Raw genomic sequence first — 19,724 nt, forward strand, 5'->3', positions numbered from 1 at the left:
TCATTTCTAAACCTCTATCAGATTCATTCATTCAATTAGCCAGATATTTATGTAGTACCTAATTTTGGGCCAAACTGAGGATACAGTAGCCACAAAGATGAAAAGCATTCATCAAGTGCCCTCATGACACTTTCATTTTAGAGGGATGAAATAGTCAATAAACATTTAAATCAAGAAATAAACAAGATGATTTCAGATAGACAGTTTTTCCTAAGGAAATAAAGTATCATAAGATAGCGACTGTGGATTTACATGTGTTCCCCATCCTGAACCCCCCTCCCACCTCCCTCCCCATCCCATCCCTCTGGGTCATCCCAGTATGGCAAAAACCACTACAATGTTGTTAAGTAATTAGCCTCCAACTAATAAAAATAAATAGAAAAAAAAAAGTATCCATACTATCAAAAAAAAGAAAAGATAGTGACTGTGAAGGGATTCATTTAACAGCTTTATTGAATATAATTTAAGTAAAATAAGTTGCACATATTTAAAGTATACAGTTTGAAAAGTTTTGACATATATATATATGTATGAAACCATTACCTTAGTCAAGATAATGAACATATCCAGCATCCCCAAAAGTTTGCTGTTCATTTTTGTGGAGGGGGAGCTTTTTGGATACAATTTCTTTTTAGGAAAAATTGTCCAAAAAGATGATTGATATTTGAATTCGATGACAAAAAGAAGTCATGCAAGGAAAGAGAATTCCAAGCAAGCAGATGTGGCATACTTACAATGGTATTGAGACATGAATGAGTTTATTATGTTTCAAGGGCAGAAAGAATACTGCTCTGACTACAGTGTACCGTGGGAGGGAGAAAGTGGCACAATCATGTAGGACCTTATAAGCCAGAGTGATAATTTGGACTTTATTCTAAACATAATGGGGAATCATTAGAAGGAGTAACAAAATCTGATTTACTTTAAAAAAACAACAACAACACTTGGACTTGTGTCCAAGAATACAAAAGAGCATGTATGACTGAACAATAAAGAGGGTAAATAACCCAGTTGAGAAGATGGGCAAAGGACTTAAACATTTCTCCTAAGGAAATATACAAAAGGTCAGTAAGCACTTGAAAAGATACTCAACATCAGTAGTCATTAGGGAAACGCAAATCCAAGCCATGGTGAGATACCACTTTACGCCCATGGGTATGGATATAATCTAAAGACAGACAGTAGTAAGTGTTAGTGAGAATGTAGAGAAATTGGAACTCTCATATGTTTCTGGTGAGATTCTATACTGCTGCAGCCACTTTGAAAACAGTTTGAAAGTTTCTCAGAATGTTAAACATAGAATTACCTGTGACCTAGCAAGTCTACTTATAGGTATATACCCAAGAGAATAGAAATCATATGTCCACACAAAAATGTAACTTGAACTTCATGGCAGCATTATTCATAACGGCCAAAAAATTGAAATAGCTCAACTGTCCATCTGATGAAAAGATGAATACAATGTGTTATATTCACATGAAATAAATTATTTATTTATTGGCAATAAAAAAAGAATGAAGTACTGGTTTATGCTACAACATAAATGTACCTTAAAAACATTATTCTAAGTGAAAAAGCCAATCACTGAAAACCACACATTGTGTAATTGCAGTTATATGAAATGTCCAGAATAGGCAAAACTGAGAGACAAAATAGTGGTTTTAGGGGCTTTGGAAGAAGAGGAAATGGGAAGTGACTGCTAATGGGTATGAGATTTCTTTTGGGGATGATTAATATGTTCTAAAGTCAGGGATGATATTCCCACAACTCTGAGTTTGCTAAAAACACTGAATTATGCACTTTAAAAGGTGAATTTTACGGTATGTGAAGTACAGATCAATAAAACTGTTATTTAGGACCTAATTTGGGCTGGTTTATAGAAAATGGGTTTTATCATGGTGACTGTGGACAAGGAAAATATAGGGTTGCTTGGATTAGGTTGGTGGCACTGAATGGAGAGAACTTGAGATGGGGGCAGCATGGAGGAGAGAAGACAGACTTTCTGCCTTGGAAAAGTGCTACTCCTCTAAATGCTCCAAGAAACAAATGTGGGGTCAGTGTGAGAATCCATTGCCCTCCCTCTACAGAGTCTGTGAGATAGTATCTCTGTGGAAGTAGCAGGAAAAGAAGTTCCTTGAAAGTAATAGTGGAGTCATTTTTGCTTACTTGAGACTAAAACAGGATAAGCCTTGATGCTCCCAGCCATAGTCAGTTAGTAGGTTGAGTTTCTTACTTCCTTGGTTAGAATAACTCTGCTATTTTGACTGGTAAGGCTCCTAGAGCAATTGGGTGATTCTCAAAAGCCAGGGGAGCAGGAGAGTCTTCTGGACTCATTTTTTTTCTGACTGCACATCATGCTGATGAGAAATACAGCACACGGTGTGGCCGATGATTCCAGAGGTGTTTGCTGGCTCTTCTCCTTCTCTCCAGTGTGTCTCTGGAGATTTTAGATTTTTAACAGATGACCAGAAAGACAAGCTCAGAAGGTAGGAGGTTACTCCAGTTGGCATTTCCAGATCAGGACCTTCAGTCCTTATCCCAGCAGCTGGAGTGTTTCCTCCAACAACTCTCTCCTCCCCCACCTCATACCCTCAGCTGATTTTATAATGCAGCTTTTAGTAATAGCAGAACTTGGGCCATTCAGTGTCCTGGCTGAGAAACAAGTGATACAACTTGGAAAAAATGTGATTACTCAATCCATTTCACAAAACAAGATGTTCTCTATGTGTAAGCCTGTTCTCTTTCTAATCATCCTGTCTCCTCTTTCTTTTCTACCTTCTGGTCATTAGTGTGCAAATGTTAAGAAATTCAGGTACTATATGATTGTTTCTTGCCCACAGTGAGTGGGAAAAATACCAATATTCATTTAATGTTCTTTTACTCACATTATTTCTTTGTATCTCATGCTAACTTTGAACTCAGTGTTACAGTCAGATACATTCTATTTATAAGAAAAGCAAAGTTCAAAGGATTAAGTGAGTTAGTTCTATTGACATCTGAGTCTAGAGGGAGAAGCCATGGAGATTTTTAGTAAGGTCAGCTATCAAGGCCATCACTTTAGCCGTATTATCTTCACAGTCTTCCCCTATATTCTCCCATTCTCCTTTGGGCTCTCTTCAAAGCTTCATTTGAGACCTTGGGTTTTGTCATAAGCAATGTAGTGTAACATCAGAGAATTGAACGGAAGTCTAGTCCCAGCTGGATGCAGATTTGTTTTATGTCTTTGAGCAAGTCATTCCTAAAGCAAGAGATTAAAACTAGATGATCCTTGAGCATCCTACTACCCCTGTGTACTGTACAGGTTCCTGACCTTGATGATGGGTAAAAGATGACTCCTATGACTGTCTTCTACCTGATCGCAGATGCTCATCTCGCCCCTACCTATGTCTGTACCCCAGCCACATAGGGCTCTGCCTCTCTAAGGGGGTCCTTCATGCTAACTGCTTCTCCTTTGCAAAGCCAGTAGTAAACCTTTTTAGGTCCTAAACTCCTGGGCCAAGCCACTTCTGATGGGCTTCAAATGCTAAGCTTGCAGTTAATCCAGGGTACTGGTTATAAAAAGCAGAAGCTTTTTTTTTTCAGCTAATCGCTCTTTTTGTATCTGACTTAGAAGAAAACAGATAAACTTTACTTTTTAAAATTAAAAAACCGAATAAAGAGCTTAGTCCACTTGGTGTGACTATAATGTTAATTAGGCATTTAATAATCTAATTAACTCCCCTCTCCTTTGTTCTGATTGCAGGGCAAGACAGTTTCAGATTATAGCTTAGCTTCCTATGTAATGAGATCCAAGCTACTTCATGTTTATATTTTTATTATATATTTTATTGTATATTATTATTCTGGATTGTACACCAGTCTCTTGCGCTTCATACAGTGTAAGCTTGGTCTGGCTACTCTATGCTGATGCAGATATGGGGGTCCAGTAGAAGTGTGGCCCTTGAGCACACCTGTTGGAGTAAATGGAATAAAGGCCTCCTTTGCCCTTTTGGTCTACCCTTTCTACCTGTGGTGTCACAGAAAGAGAACATTTCAAAATCTGATTTAGTGCTGTGGCTGAAGTGCCACAGGAGTATTACTCTGACCTGGAGAGTAAGAATTTGATACATAAAAACAAAGCCTTCAGAATACCTCTTCCTTTTTTCCTCTGTGTAACATTTAAAAGTGTGTCCCATACTTTATGGATGGATGTTTTCTTTCTGTTGTAAAATTACATAGGAAACTATACTGTAATCACTTTGTAATTCTGGGTCAGAAAGAGAGAGTTGGTTAAATTGGAATCCTAAACTGTGCAGGGAAAAACTAAGTAGAGGCAAGAATAACACAACTGAGGCTATTGGTCACCTGACGGCCTGATTTTCTTCAGCCAGCCATTCATTCAAGTTTAAATACTGTCATGACTAGGGGCTAGTCATTGGATAAATTTGTAGGAATCCTCCTTTAGAGTTTATAGTTTCGTGAGTGTGTACTCACACTCCCAGGCCAGTGGAGAGTGGTGAGAAGATAAGATGGGGCGAGGGGATAGTCTTTGAATAAAGAAGCTGAAATGTAAGTTCTTAAAGTTTATTTCAACACCTATCACAACTATTTTATTTATTTAACAAAGTTATCTCTGTAGCCTATAAAATAATGCTAGTTTTTTTGTATGAAGATAATTCTTTCTACCCTGTCTAGAAGGTTAGGATTCATGTCTACTTGGAGTCCTTGTTAAGTGGGACCAATTTATTAACGTCATCTTTATATCCCCAGCACTTGGCCCATAGTAGTTATTCAGTAATATTTATTGAATGGAAAGAAATCATGCTATATTTTCTGATTTCATTTCTGTTCACCATCATCTAAAGCCATTATTTACTGAGGCACAAAAGTGAGAGGGCTACTATAATTTTAAAAGCAGATTAAAACTTATTTAAACTATTGTTCTATTTTAAGTCTTGGAAACTTGTGGCCAAAAATAAGAGTGACAAAGGGCTCTCATCTCCAGAAAGGGATATCTTTGAACTCATGTTCACTCACCTCTCTATCACAAAACACACTTACACCTTTACATCTGGAATACCCTCTGCCCTTCCACCCAAATTCTTTTACTACTAAGCCACAGCAAACAGGAGAATGTCCTCTCTACAGGAAGCTTCAAGCACCAGGTATATTCTTCCTGTCTCCTGAGAAGGTGTGTTCAGTAGCCCTGTCAGAAAAGGCATGAGCCTGTTGATTAATAAGTGAATCAAATTCTTCAGTACCCTTAATGAGAACCACTGCTTGGCTATTTGGCAGTTTTCCCTTTTTCCCTCTCAGACATAACTAGTTCCGAGCTTTGCCTTTATTGAATATACCAATTCCTCCCTACACACACATACGCACAATATCTTTGTCATTATTCCAGCTTTGGCGTTGTACTTTAATTGCATCTAGAAACTCCGACCTTTATTCATCCATCTACACAATAATTGTAGAACAGCCCCATCTTCCCTCATATCTCAGATGGTAAAGAATCTGCCTGCAGTGCAGGCAACCTGAGTTCGAACCCTGGGTTGGGAAGATTTCCTAAAGAAGGGAAGCGAAGTGAAGTGAAGTCGCTCAGTCGTGTCCAACTCTTTGCGACCCTGTGGACTGTAGTCTACCAGGCTCCTCGGTGCATAGGATTTTCCAGGCATAAATACTGGAGTGGGTTGCCATTTCCTTCTCCAGTGGATCTTCCCAACCCAGGGATCGAACCCAGGTCTCCTGCATTGTAGGCAGATGCTTTACTGTCTGAGCTACCAGGGAAGCACCCCTAAAGAAGGGAATGGCTGCCTGCTCCAGTATTCTTGCCTGGAGAATTCCATGGACATGAATTAGAAGAGCCTAGCAGGCTACAGATCATAGGGTCTCAAAGAGTTGAACACAACTGAGCAACTAACACTTTCTCACTTTTTTTTTTCCAATCTTAGCAGTGTTAGGCTCAGTGAAGATTGTAAAGAAGTACCTACCTCCCAGGTTGATTCAGTGGTTGAAATGAGAAAATGAGTGTGCAAATACGTGTAGCACAGAGTAGATGCCCCCCATCTGTTAGTTATATCTGAATTTAGATGTCTAGACATCCCAAGAGAAGGGAACTGCACACAGAGACACTTAAGTGCTCTATTTTGGTCAGGAAAAATAAATATATTTATGAGATGAGGTTTGTACCAGTGAACTAATGCTCCCATAACTGCTTTTTGCTTGATTGTATGCTGATGGTCCATAAGTAGAAATGGGAATATGAGGAAATTAAATGAGTGGCATTACATTACGAAGCAGGGGATCTGGGTTCTCTCACTGATCCTAATTATATCTGCTCAAGGGACAGAAAAGCCCCATGTCTCTCTTCCAGCTTCCTTAAGCTGGCTCTTGGCCCTGCCCAGTTCTCTCTCCTGTCTTCACCAACCACAGATGCCTGAGAGTGGTAGCAATTTTCTGGCATGTATAATGAAACAACTGGCATCTCTCAAACTCGTGGAAGTAGTGAGATGTGATTTAGGCAGTTCATAAATTTGACCACACCTGCTATTTTCTTGAAAATACTTGGATCCATGTAGTTTTCTCTGACAAGCTTTTGTTAATACCTACTGTGTGCCAGCATCAGTATATATCAACTTGGAAAATTCCCTGTTTTAAATGTGTTGTTAATTGTTGTCATTCAGTCACTAAGTCATGTCCAACTCTTTGTGACCCCATGAACTACAGCCTGCCAGGCTTCTCTGTCCATCACTTTCTCCCTGAGTTTCCTCAAACTCCTGTCCTTTGAGTCAGTGATGCCATCCAACCATCTCATCCTCTGTCACCCATTCTCCTCTTGCCCTCAATTTTTTCCAGCATCAGGGTTTTTCCCAGTGAGTCAGCTCTTTGCATCAGGTGGCCAAAGTATTGGAGCTTCTGCTTCAGGATCAGTCCTTCCAATGAATACTAAGGGTTGATTTCCTTTAGGATTGACTGGTTTGATCTCCTTGCTGTCCAAGGGTCTCTCAAGAGTCTTCTCTAGCACCACAGTTCAAAAGCGTCAATTCTTTGGCATTCAGCCTTCTTTATGGTCCAGATCTCACATCCATACATGATTACTGGAAAAATCATGGCTTTGACTATACGGACCTTTGTTGACAAAGTGATGTCTCTGCTGTTTAAAATGCTATCTAGGTTTGACATAGCTATTCCTCCAAGGAGCAAGCGTCTTTTAATTTCGTGGCTGCGCTCACCATACGCGGTGACTTTGAAGCCCAAGAAGATGAAATCCAATCTGTTTCCACACTTTCCCCACCTATTTTCCATTGAGTGATAAATGATAAGTGTAGGTGGTTAATAGTCATATTGGAAACCAGTAATATAAACTCTGTATTTTACATTTTCCCCCTTAATTTTTGAGGAAATACTACAATTACAAATGAGATTTTCTGCATCTCAGTAACAACTTACTGGGAGACAAACAAAACATAAACTTTCATGTATTAGGTTGGCCAAAAAGTTGGTTCAAGTTTTTCATAAGATAGTATGGAAAAACCTGAATGAACTTTTTGGCCAACCCAATATATCAGGAAGAGGAGGGAAACTGGGCAAACTCTTAAATGGAGCAAAGAAAAACAGAAGATTATGAGGGTGACATGGCAGGAAGGCAGGAGTTTGACTGTAAGTTTTTTAAATAGTCCTATGCTCAGGAAAGGTGGAGTGTGTTCATTTGAGTGTATGGCTGACCAGCAGGTGCTTCATCACAGTGTACTTTTATGTCACCTCTTTAAGCGACTTAGACTTGACCAGACACAGTAGCAGACCATCTTCTGAGAATATAGCTCTCTACTTGCTGAAATTGTTCCTGAATCCTCTTACCTGTTGCCCCAGACACTCCTTTGAGTCTCAGTAATGTAAGGCTTTTGAAGTTGGCTCTGGGCCTGTCGTGGGTAATTTTATCTTCCTTCTGTTCTTCTTACTCTCTACGGATTTGTCATTTGGAGAAGGCCTCAGGAAAATGTGAGGTTTGGTTTTAGAAGTCCTTTATTCATGCTGTGGGAATAATAGTCAGGAGGGAGAGAAGGAGCTAGATGTGGGGAACTGAATGTGTTAACTCTGCTAGATAGGAGCAGGAGGTAACCCATGCTTTTTTATGTGAACTGGAATTTGGAGCAGTGGAGTTTCAGCCTTGGCATCAGCCCAGCTGGCAGTATATAGCTGAACCCAGCCAAGCTGAGGAAAGCTAATAAAGAACACATCCCCTAAATTACTGTGCCAAGGCCAGTGATACTCTGCTGTGAATGAAAACATGATCCCAGTCCAGGAAACTGATAAACCAAATGGATTTCCCCCTGTTCTTTTTTCTTTTCCATTGTTCATGTTCTATGTCATGTGGACCCACATGCACGTGTGGGTGCACACACACACACACACAACAAGCTGGACTTATGAATCAATTTCCAATTCCATATGCTGTGTTGTTGCTCTAAAGAGGAAAAATCTGGTAATGAATTCTTTGGGGGCAGCTAAGACTCCTCTAAGGATTATTGGAGACATAGAAGTCCAAAGTTCCCTGATGCCCTTCATTATTATAACTGGGCATGTTTAGTTCTTCCTTTATTTGGGATATGCTCTTGTTTATTGATTTCACGGTAATAGAGTGAAAAGTGTATGGACTTTGGAGACTGAAAGATCTAGATTCAAATCCTAGCTTTAGCTGTGTGTTCTTTGACAAATCTTTTAACCTCGTGAGTTTGGTTTCTTCATCCTTAAAATAATCAAATATAATGTTGTCTTAGGAAGAAGTGAGGCACTTATGTGACTGAGTTGCAAACTGAAGTAGCTACCTTTTTCATGGAACATCATCTTTATTTAACAGAACAACTGACTTGACTGTTTGGCAGACACTTTCTTCAATATTAAGTGAGAAGGTCACTTCAAGAAGGACAACCTGTAAAATGATAAACTTAAACTTACAAGTAAGTATTAGGATCTTGGAAAACTTGTATCCACCAATGTGAGCCTAACATCTTTCCAATATGTAAAGAATTCAGAGTTACTCTTGACCATGTTATCTCCTATCTAGAAGTGACTTTGGTTAAGATACAGATTGTTACCTTACTATGAAATATGAGATGTCAGGAATGTAAAAAGTCATAGGATCCTAGAATCTCAGGGTTAGAGGAAACCTCAGAAGTCCTCAAATTCAATGTCCCACCTAATTCAGGATGCTTCTTGAGAGCATACTCTGTAAATACTCATCCATCCCTTACTCGAATTCTTCCAAAGACAGAGATTGTACCCTACCAAAGGAGCACATTCCTTCCATTTATGATAGCTCTAATGGCTAAAAGAATTCTTTTTAATTTTGAGCTGAAATCTGCTTTCCCCAGTGTCTATCCTTTGGTTCTAATTTTGTTTCTTGTGTCACTTTAAACCTTTTCAGAGCACTCTTGATACTCTTGCTCCTCAAGTTCTTTTTTTTCCCTCATATATTTCTGAAACTGGATAGTTTCTAAGGCCCTTGTTTGCTTGGACTCTATTCTTGATCCATTTTGGTTGATCTTGTTCTTAAGAGTAAGCTCCAACGTTGGGAATAGTCCAGCTAGTGCAGGATAGAGTGGCACTCTAGCTTCCCTTAAAAGGTAACTATACTGTGACCTAACTTATTGAAGAGTTGAAAATAAGGGATTGCACTTTTTAAATTTTTATATTCTCAAATGGTCACAGTAAATGTTTAATTAACCCCTTATTGAGTCTCAGTACAAATTGAACCAAACTTCAGGACATAATGGTCATGTTAGGTAAGGGAGTTTTCTAATAAATCTTTTTTTAAAACTGAGGGGTACAGGTGGTAATTCACAAGATTTAGAAAGTGCTTTTACACTTATCTTTTATCATGGTACCCAAGTTGTAATAAACCAAGTATTTTCCTCAGGAAAAGTTTTCATCATATAGGAGAATTCCTCTTCTTTCTTCATGATAACTTCTTGATTCAGATCAGTAAGGATCAATATAGTATCTCCTCTGTAGAAACATGGAAGCCTGCCCTAGAATTGAATTCAGTTGTGTACACATAGTCAATATTCATAGTATGCTGTAGATTTAAAATTCAGAATATACTGTAGACTTTGCTGACAAAGGTCCACTTGTGAAAGCTATGATTTTTCCAACAGTCATGTTCAGATGTGAGAGTTGGACCATAAAGAAGGCTGAGCACTGAAGAATTGATGCTTTTGAACTGGGGTGCTGGAGAATACTTCTAAGAGTCCCTTGGACTGCAAGGAGATCATACCAGTCAATCCTAAAGGAAATCAACCCTGAATATTCATTGGAAGGACTGATGCTGAAGCTGAAACTCCAATACTTTGGCCACCTGATGCAAAGAGCTGACTCATTGGAAAAAGAAGGGGGTGACAGAGGATGAAATGGTTTGATAACACAGACTCACTGGACATGAGTTTGAGCAAACTCTGAGAGATCGTGACAGACAGGGGAGCCTGGTGTGCTGCAGTTCATTGGGTCACAAGGAGTCGGACATGACTTAGTGACTGAACAGCAACTATAGATTCAGAATTATTTGGAACTTCCCATGAAAGTTCCAAAGAATGTAGGTTACACCTACTATAAAGCACAGAGAACTCTACTCAGTATTCTTTAACAGCGTAAATGGGGAAGGAATCTGATCTAGAGTGGATATGTGTCTGTATATGCCTGATTACTTTGCTGTACACCTGAAACTAGTGCAACATTGTGAATCCACTGCAATCTAATATAAAGTAAAAAATTTTTAAGCATTGGATTTAAATCATAACCTTAATTCTAAATTTTCTACAAGACAAAGACTATAGGTCACAAAATATATGTAACCTTTTTTGTATCTGGTATTTAGTACTATATTAATTATGTTTTATAATGTTTCCATGCGTGGTCAGTTTCTCAGTCATGTCTGACTGTTTGTGACCCCATCAGGCCCCTCTGTCCATGGAATTATCCTGGCAAGAATACTGAAGTGGGCTGCCATTTCCTCTTCCAAGGGATTTTCCCAACCCAAGGATTGAACCCGAGTCTCCTGCAGCACCTACATTGGCAGGTGGATTCTTTACCACTCAGCCATCTGGGAAGCCTATAATGTTGTTTAGAAGGATGTTCAATGAGTAACCATTTTAATAAGAAAGGAAGTTAACATTTACCAAGCCCATGCGAGAGTACATCATGCAAAATGCTGGGCTGGATGAAGCACGAGCTGGAATCAAGATTGCCAGGAGAAATATCAATAACCTCAGATACTCAGATGACACTACCCTTATGGCAGAAAGCAAAGAACTCTTGATGAAAGTGAAAGAGGAGAATGAAAAAGCTAGCTTAAAACTCAACATTCAGAAAACTAAGATCATGGCATCCGGTCCCATCACTTCATGGAAAATAGAGGGGGAAACAATGGAAACAGTGACAGATTTATTTTGGGGGCTCCAAAATCACTGCAGATGGTGAGTGTAGCCATGAAATTAAAAGACACTTGCTCCTTGGAAGAAAAGCTCTGACCAACCTAGAAAGCATATTAAAAAGCAGAGACATTACTTTGCCAACAAAGGTCTGTCTAGTCAAAGCTATGGTTTTTCCAGTAGTCATGTTTGGATGTGAGAGTTAGACTGTAAAGAAAGCTGAGCGCCATGAACTGTGGTGTTGGAGAAGACTCTTGAGAGTCCCTTCACAGCTCTCTTCTTGCAGACTGCAAGGAGATCAAACCAGTCAATCCTAAAGGAAATCAGTCCTGAATATTCATTGGAAGGACTGATGTTGAAGCTGAAACTCCAATACTTTGACCACCTGATACGAAGAACTGACTCATTGGAAAAGACCCTGATGCTGGGAAAGATTGAAGGCAGGAGGAGAATGGGACGACAGAGGATGAGATGATTGGATGGCATCACTGACTCAATGGACTTGAGTTTGAGCAAGCTCTGGGAGTTGGTTAAGTCCATAGAGTCGCAAAGAGTTGGACACAGCCTAGTGACTGAACTGACATTAGGTCTACGATACAGCAGACCCTTTGATACATTATTCAGTGACTCTCACAAACCCACTATAGGGTATATGACTTTCTTTTACCTTTGAAAAAACTGAGGCTCAGGAAGTTTCCTGAGAGGAATAAGAACTAAAATTTGTTGAATCCTTAGGTCATATCAGATGCAGTGCTTATCACATCCATATCCTCAAACTTTATCTCAAGTAAACCTCATAGCTTATAGCTCAGAGAAGTTAAATGATTTGTAAGAATTTGAACCTAATGGTTTCTGACTTCAAAATCCACTTCTCCATGCCTCAAAGGAGTTTTAGAGATAATCATTAGGTAAAGAAGTCTGAGATAATTGTGAATAAGATTGAGTGAACTGATGAATGTTAAGGCTCTTTGAAAATTGCAAAGTATGATTCTCACATGAGGAGTTTCCATCTGTGATTTTGGAAATGCATAGTGGAATCTATAAGAAACTCCAGGGGCCTTTTTTACCCCAGCAGCTGGGGGTTTGGATGAGTTTGTAATGTGTTTTGGGAGTCTAATGAGAAAGATCAAGATTGGGAAATAAATCCTTCAAAACACCGATAACTAGTTACTATACATTTGGACAAGGGAAGTTAGTTTTCTAGGCTAGTTACTGCTAGCTGTTCAGCCGCAGAAAGTGAAATACAATAGTTCTCACAGGAGAAGTCATTCATAATAGAGTGGAACCACCTGTATATATAGTTGTGCAGTCAGCTGTGCCAGTTGAAGTGTTCCTAAGAGATTTAACTTTTGTGGAAATAAAAGGGATTGGCAAAGCCATCAAGGACTCCCTCACCCAGGATATTTTGAGTGCATCCTGGTTTCTCAGACCTTTCTTCCCAGTGCTGGTATGGCAACTGGTAGTCCGACTCTGATTTGTATGGCCTAGAAGCCTATTTGGATAGGGGCTTGTGGAGATTCTTTGGTTACTTGTGCTTTTTAGTGACAACAGATCACCACACTTTTTTTTTCTTTTTTCTCATATTTATTTATGTGTGTTTTTGTTTCCAAAATTATGTTAACCATGTTGAAAATAAAATAATATTCTCATCTTGACTAATGTGTGTGTGTGTGTGTGTGCACATGCACATGCACGCACTAAGTCGTTTCAGTTGTGTCTGACTCTTTGCAGCGCTTTGGACTGTAGCCCGCCAGGCTCCTCTGTCCATGGGATTCTCCAGGCAAGAACACTGGAGTTAAGTTGTCATTTCCTCCTCCAGGGGATCTTCCCAACCCAGGGGTCAAACCTGTCTCTTACGACTCCTGCATTGGCAAGCAAGTTCTTTACCTCCCAGTGCCACCTGGGAGACCTAGACTAACTTGTTGTAAGTTAACCCCCAACCCCATCAAAACTAACAGAAAAGTGTTAATTTTGTTTTTCATATTAAGATTGAGGAGAAGTTGGATTTTTTAAATCTTTCCCAGTAATATTTGTAGGCCTACACCTGGCTTTCAGTGAAATACATGATGCTAAAAAACTGAGAATTCGGTAAACTCATTCAAAAATATTTACTGAGTTTCTAGTGCATGTACAGCAGGGAATGTAATTTATTAGAGGAGATGAGATATAGATAAGTAAAATGTAAGGTAGAAACAGTTGCTCATTTGACTTTCTTCTACATCTTATTTAGATCTGGGTGTTTTTTAGAGCCATAGAATTTTCATAGAAGTTTCAAAATGAATCTTTTTAGAGATTTACTAGCTGTGTGACTTTGAACAAGTTATTAAACACTGCCTTAGTTTCTTTATAAGTTAAAGGCAATAATAGTTCCTATTCACATGACTGTTGTAAGAAGTTAAATGAGTTTGCATATTAGAACAACATCTAGCATATACTAAGCTCTCAAAAAAATATGAATCATATTATAGTCTAAAGCTGTTATTTTGTAAATAAAGAAATTGAGACCCAGCACTTCATCAAGTTTTATTTGGGTTAGCTATCAGATATGTTTTTGTATGATGATAAGTAAAGTGAGTTTAAGTTTTTGTGTATTACAAAAGCAGGTGCTTATAAGATTGTTGTCAAAAATAGAAGGAAGTATTTGAATTACCCAGAAATAAAGTTCTAAATAATACCATACAAATTGAGTAGGTGAAAAAGAGGGAAGATTGGGAAAGGCTTCTTAGAATTTGTGTCATTTGCTGAAGGATGCCTAGAATTGTTAGCCAACTAGAGATGTAATAGAAAAGGGCATTCCAGGTGGACTAACATGTACAAGGCACAAGCTAAAGGGAAAAAATGATTCTGAAAGTTGAAACACAACTTACGTCGAAAACTAAAACCAGATGATGTAAATTAATAAGCAGGGCCTGTTCAGAAGAGACTTTACCTGAAAGTTAGAAGAGACCATGGAAGGATTTTAATCAGAGGAGTGATGTGATCATATTTGTTTTTTGGACAGATCTTTATGACCTGTTAAGATAAGGGATAGCGGTAATGATGGGTGAGGGTAAATTAGAGGCAAGGAGACCAGTTGGTTGGCCATTTCAGTGATCAAGGCAAGAGATAATGAGGATCTGACTTAAGGTAGTGGTTGGAGTGAAAGAAATGAATTTGAGACATTCAGAGAACAATTTTTCTGGGAAAAGGCATTTTCTTTTTTGAGCCACATTCTTTTATGCTTTTAGTGTTAAAGAATCTTTGAACTGGAAGCAGACTGAAATGCTGGGGAGATGCTGGAGAAACCATTGACTTTGATGTCAAACTAAAATAAACTAAATGAAATAAATACAGAGTTAGAGATAGACTGTGTCATCAGCAGAAAATGCCAGATTTAGGCATAGGCAGTATAAAAACCAGGAAACGAATCTGAAATCAGTCAACAAAGTTGCAAATCTAGAAGACTAGTTGTCCAGGTGAATTTGTGATGAAAGATACAGTTTCTCCCATCTTTAAAGGTACAGTACTCTGAGCCAGATTCTGACAGGCTAACTTGATTTCTAGTTAACCTTTTATTTCAAGGACTGAAATAATTACTGTACATCTATTATTTTAATTAATATATACTTCCCTTTTGTATACTTAGCCATATTGCACATCACCAATTTTGGAGAAGAATGAAAGGTTCTCAGAGTTATTAAAAACTAGCATGTGAAGAAATAGGCATTTCTTTGAACTAGGTTAAAAGGCTAGAAATTGCTGCTTGTGTGGAGTCCTTATCACAGCTGGTCACAGATACTGACCAAATTACCCCCTGTGAAATGGAGACCATCAGAATGATTTCATTCTAATTACTAGCCTGAGAGGGATGAGCAAAAGGTGAGGAGAGGGAGGCAGGATACTGACTTGTCCACACTCTTTATCAACTCAAGTGGGCTCACTTTGATTTTAGGACAGGATTCCCATTGACTGTCCTCTACTGAAACAATGATTCAGAGTCACACCACCAACAGATCTCAAGCGTTGTTCTGCCTTGGGTACCCCTTGGCTGCTTTCCTCTTTTTCTTTCTTTTTCTAATGCTCCCCATTTTATTCTGCTCTTCTGCTTTCCATGTAGCAGTTAGAAGGAAAGAGGCTCTAATGTTTGTGGTCACTTTGTGGCCAGTGCCATAGTAGTCTCATCATATGTTATTTCATATAATCTTAACAGTAACACATTAGGGAAGTACTATGGCAACCCACTCCAGTATTCTTGCCTGGAGAATCCCATGGACAGAGGAGCCTGGCAGGCTGCAGTCTACAGGGTTGCAAAGAGTCAGACACGACTGAAGCGACTTAGCACACATTATCTGTTTTACAAATGAAGAAACAACAATGCAAAGAAATGAAGTAACTTCCTCAGAATCACACATCATGTTCAAATGTCCATGGTTCCAGCTCTAGCTTAGCCATTAATGTCCTGGAAAATCATGAGCAAGTATTTTTTTCTATAATATCTAGTTTCTCCATCTGTCAAAAAAAAAAAAAAGATTAGGCTAGATGATGTGTAAGCTACCTTTCAGAGCTTAATATATTAAGACTCTGTTTTAGGTATTTTATCTGATTAGTAATTTAAATAGGCATGGAAGGTTAGTGTCTGTTGTTACTGGACCTAGTCACTTATTCTAAATTTCCCACCTTTCTCCTCTCCTTTGCCGTTGTTAGCTATTTGTATATTTTATTCTTGTTTTTAGTCTTTAGAAATAATTCTTTGAAATACAGCTTAATTATGTTAAGTTTTATATTGTTTTTCACTTAACATTATACCATCTCCCTTGTTGTGTTATTCCAAAGTCTTTTTAGTCATCATTTTTAGTGATTACATAATTTAGTCAAATGGATATGCAGTTGTTTGCCTAATTATTCCCTTGGTTTGGTGCTCCAAAATTCTTTTACAGTAACGCTTTGATAAACATATTTAAGCATGTTTCAATTCTAAGAATCATGTCCTTCAGATTTGTTGTTGTTTAGTTGCTCAGTCGTGTCTGACTCTTTAGTGACCATGGACTATATGTAGCCCCCCAGACACCTCTGCCCATGAGATTTCCCAGGCAAGAATACTAGAGTGAGTTGCCATTTCCTTTCCCAGGGGATCTTCTTGACCCAGGGATCAAACCTGTGTTTCCTGCTTTGCATGCAGATTGTTTAGTACTGAGCCACCAGGGAAGCCTCGTTGGTTCCCAGAAATATAAGTCAAAGGAATTGAGTATTTTTAAGGATCTTGGCTGCCAGAGCCTAATCTTCTCATTTTTGAAATATATATTTGTGTGTTCAACCAAGAACCTTCTGCTTAAAACCAACCAGAAAGCAGCATCAGAATGACTTTTTTACTCCCAGCACATATTTGGACAGGACACCCAGAGCCAGGGAGCCAAGATATCATCATTTTTATATGTAGAAATTGTTGCAAACCAGAAAGAAGTAGTAAAATATTTTGCCAATTGTCTACCATTCCACATGTGTACTATCTTTTGGAAATAGCCATTACTCAGAGTTGTAATATTGCAAGTATTCTCTGGGGAAGGGAATGCACATAATATGTCCAAGGCCTGTGCCAAAATCTTTGGGGGGACTATGTGGAACATAGATTAGCTTATTCTTGGAGTTTTTATTCTTCTAGGGAGTTAAGATGTGAACTACTGAAAAAGCAGTCTAAGCAAACCAAAATCTTAGAATCAAATCATAAGTTATATTCATTCACCCAGTTAAGATGTATTGAGCACGTGCCATGTATAAAGGAAAATTCTAGTAGGTGGAGATAATAGGTTGCCCTTAGAAATTTATATGCAAGTTGGAAGAGACAGAAAATAATCAAGTAAATAGTGATAATTTCTCTGTGGAAAGATTAGATAGGGTAAAGAGAAAGAGGGAAATGAAAAGTGCCAGGAGTTGGGGTATGGGAGGCAGGGGCTAAGTGGAGGTATTATTTTATACAGAGTGATCAGGGAAAGCATCTCTGAAAGGTACCATGGTACTATATGGGTGTCTGGGGAAAAAATTTCTTTCCTGGCAAAGGGAGCTGCATGTTTAAGTGCACAAAAGCAATTGTTCAGTGCAGCAATTCTCAAACTGTGGTCCATAGATCACATCCCCAAGATGCTTTCATAGGATCTGAATTTAAAACTATTTTCATGATGACATTGACTCTATTTGTCTTTCTCCTTGGTTTTTTTTTTTACATTGATGGTATAAAAGCACACAACTGCTGGCACTTTGGCACAAATAAAAGCAATGACACTAAGCTATAGTAAAATAATGTTACTACATGTGTTGCAGAGGGGAAAAATAATCCAGGTTCACTTAAGAGCATTCTTGCTTAAGCCGCAAAATTTATTTATATCATATACATATATAAATTTTACCAAATTTGATTAATTTTGTTAGATTTCAATCTTTTTAAGATTCTTCGTGAGGAAATAAGAAGTATGGATAAAATAATTCTGCTGCATACTGAAGTACTGTGGTTGCCTCAAGAAAAAGTGCTTGTATAATTGACCTGTCAGCCACTTTTTAATTGAACACCATTTTCACTTCAAAGAATGACTGCTGCTGTTGCTGTTACTGTTGCTTCAGTCGTGTCTGACTCTGTGGGACCCCATAGATGGCAGCCCACCAGGCTCCCCCGTCTCTGGGATTCTCCAGGCAAGAACACTGGAGTGGGTTGCCATTTCCTTCTCCAGTGCATGAAAGTGAAAAGTGAAAGTGAAGTCGCTCAGTCGTGTCCGACTCTTAGCGACCCCATGGACCTCAGCCTACCAGGCTTCTCTGTCCATGGGATTTTCCAGGCAAGAGTACTGGAGTGGGTTGCCATTTCCTTCTCCCAAAAGAATGACTGGCAGACTGGTTATTCAGATTTGTTATTTGACAGACATTTTCCCAAAAATTAGTGAAATGAGCTTGTCACTTCAAGGAAAAAAACTAATAGCATTTGCCAATAATGCTAAAATTCAAATGAAAATTAGAATTTTGGAAAACTTGTATCTGCCACCATATCTCAACAGTTTGCTAGTACTTATACAGACTTTTCTGATGGGATTATAAAGATAGCAACTATTGTGAATTTTTGATATTGCATAATGAAATGTGTCAACATTGGAAAATCTGCATAGTTCAGTGAAACAGTATTTTCCAAATGACCAGTGCATAATGTTACAAAGTCATTTGTAGATAAAAGATCCATTCAAAGTGTGAGATTGACCAATGGATTTTAACATTAACAGAATATGAAAAATTCACTGTATGGCCTCAGATTCTATGTTTCAACTAATATTTAGGAAACTTACTGAGTTTTAACATAGTATCAGAGGGGGATATCCACAATTATCTCATAATTTTATTTAAATATTCCTCCTTTTTCCAACTACATGTCTCCATGAATCTGGATTTTCTTTGTATGCTTCATGTATTTCAACCAAAATGATGCATAGTGGCAATTAAATGCAGAGGCAGAGAATCCAGCTGTCTGCTAGTAGGTCAGATATTAAAGAGTTTTCTGAAAATATAAAACAATACCATTCTCAATGAATTTTTTTTCCTTTCAAAAATACAGTGATTTTCATGGAAATATGTTATATTAACATGCTTTTGTTAGTTTAAATTTTTTAATTTGTCATTCATTTCTAATAGGATAAATATTGATAGATAATACACACATAAACAGTGGTGGCTTCCCTGGTGGCTCAGTCTATAAAGAATCCACCTATTACAGCATACTAACACATATATATGGAATTTAGAAAGATGGTAATGATAACCCTATGTGCAAAACAGAAAAAGAGACACAGATGTACAGAACAGACTTTTGGACTTTGTGGGAGAAGGCAAGGGTGGGATGTTTCAAGAGAACAGCATGTATATTATCTATAGTGAAACAGATCACCAGCCCAGGTGGGATGCATGAGACAAGTGCTCCGGCCTGGTGCACTGGGAAGACCCAGAGGAATCGGGTGGAGAGGGAGGTGGGAGGGGGGATCGGGATGGGGAATACATGTAACTCCATGGCTGATTCATGTCAATGTATGAAAAAACCCACTGAAATGTTGTGAAATAATTAGCCTCCAACTAATAAAAATAAATGAAAAAAAAAAATAAAGAATCCACCTGCAATGCAAGAGACCGCCTGCAGTGCAGGAGACCTGGATTCAGTCCCTGGGTTGGGAAAATCACCTGGAGAAGGAAATGGCAACCCACTCCAGTATTCTTTCCTGGAGAATCTCATGGACAGAGGAGCATGGTGAGCTACAAGTCCATGGGGTCGCAAAGAGTCAGATACTACTAAATAGCTGAGCAGCACACACATAAGCA

The 19,724-nt window shown here is 38.5% G+C and overlaps 1 protein-coding gene across 18 annotated transcripts in view; it reads left to right on the forward strand.

Moving 5' to 3' along the window:
* The window catches only part of SCMH1 (Scm polycomb group protein homolog 1), a 212,997-nt gene that overhangs the window by 124,841 nt on the left and 68,432 nt on the right, over positions 1-19,724 (forward strand). The gene's annotated exons all lie outside the window — the stretch shown is intronic.

This window comes from Odocoileus virginianus, chromosome 5 (genome assembly GCF_023699985.2).
Source record: "Odocoileus virginianus isolate 20LAN1187 ecotype Illinois chromosome 5, Ovbor_1.2, whole genome shotgun sequence".
Classification (NCBI taxonomy): domain Eukaryota; kingdom Metazoa; phylum Chordata; class Mammalia; order Artiodactyla; family Cervidae; genus Odocoileus; species Odocoileus virginianus.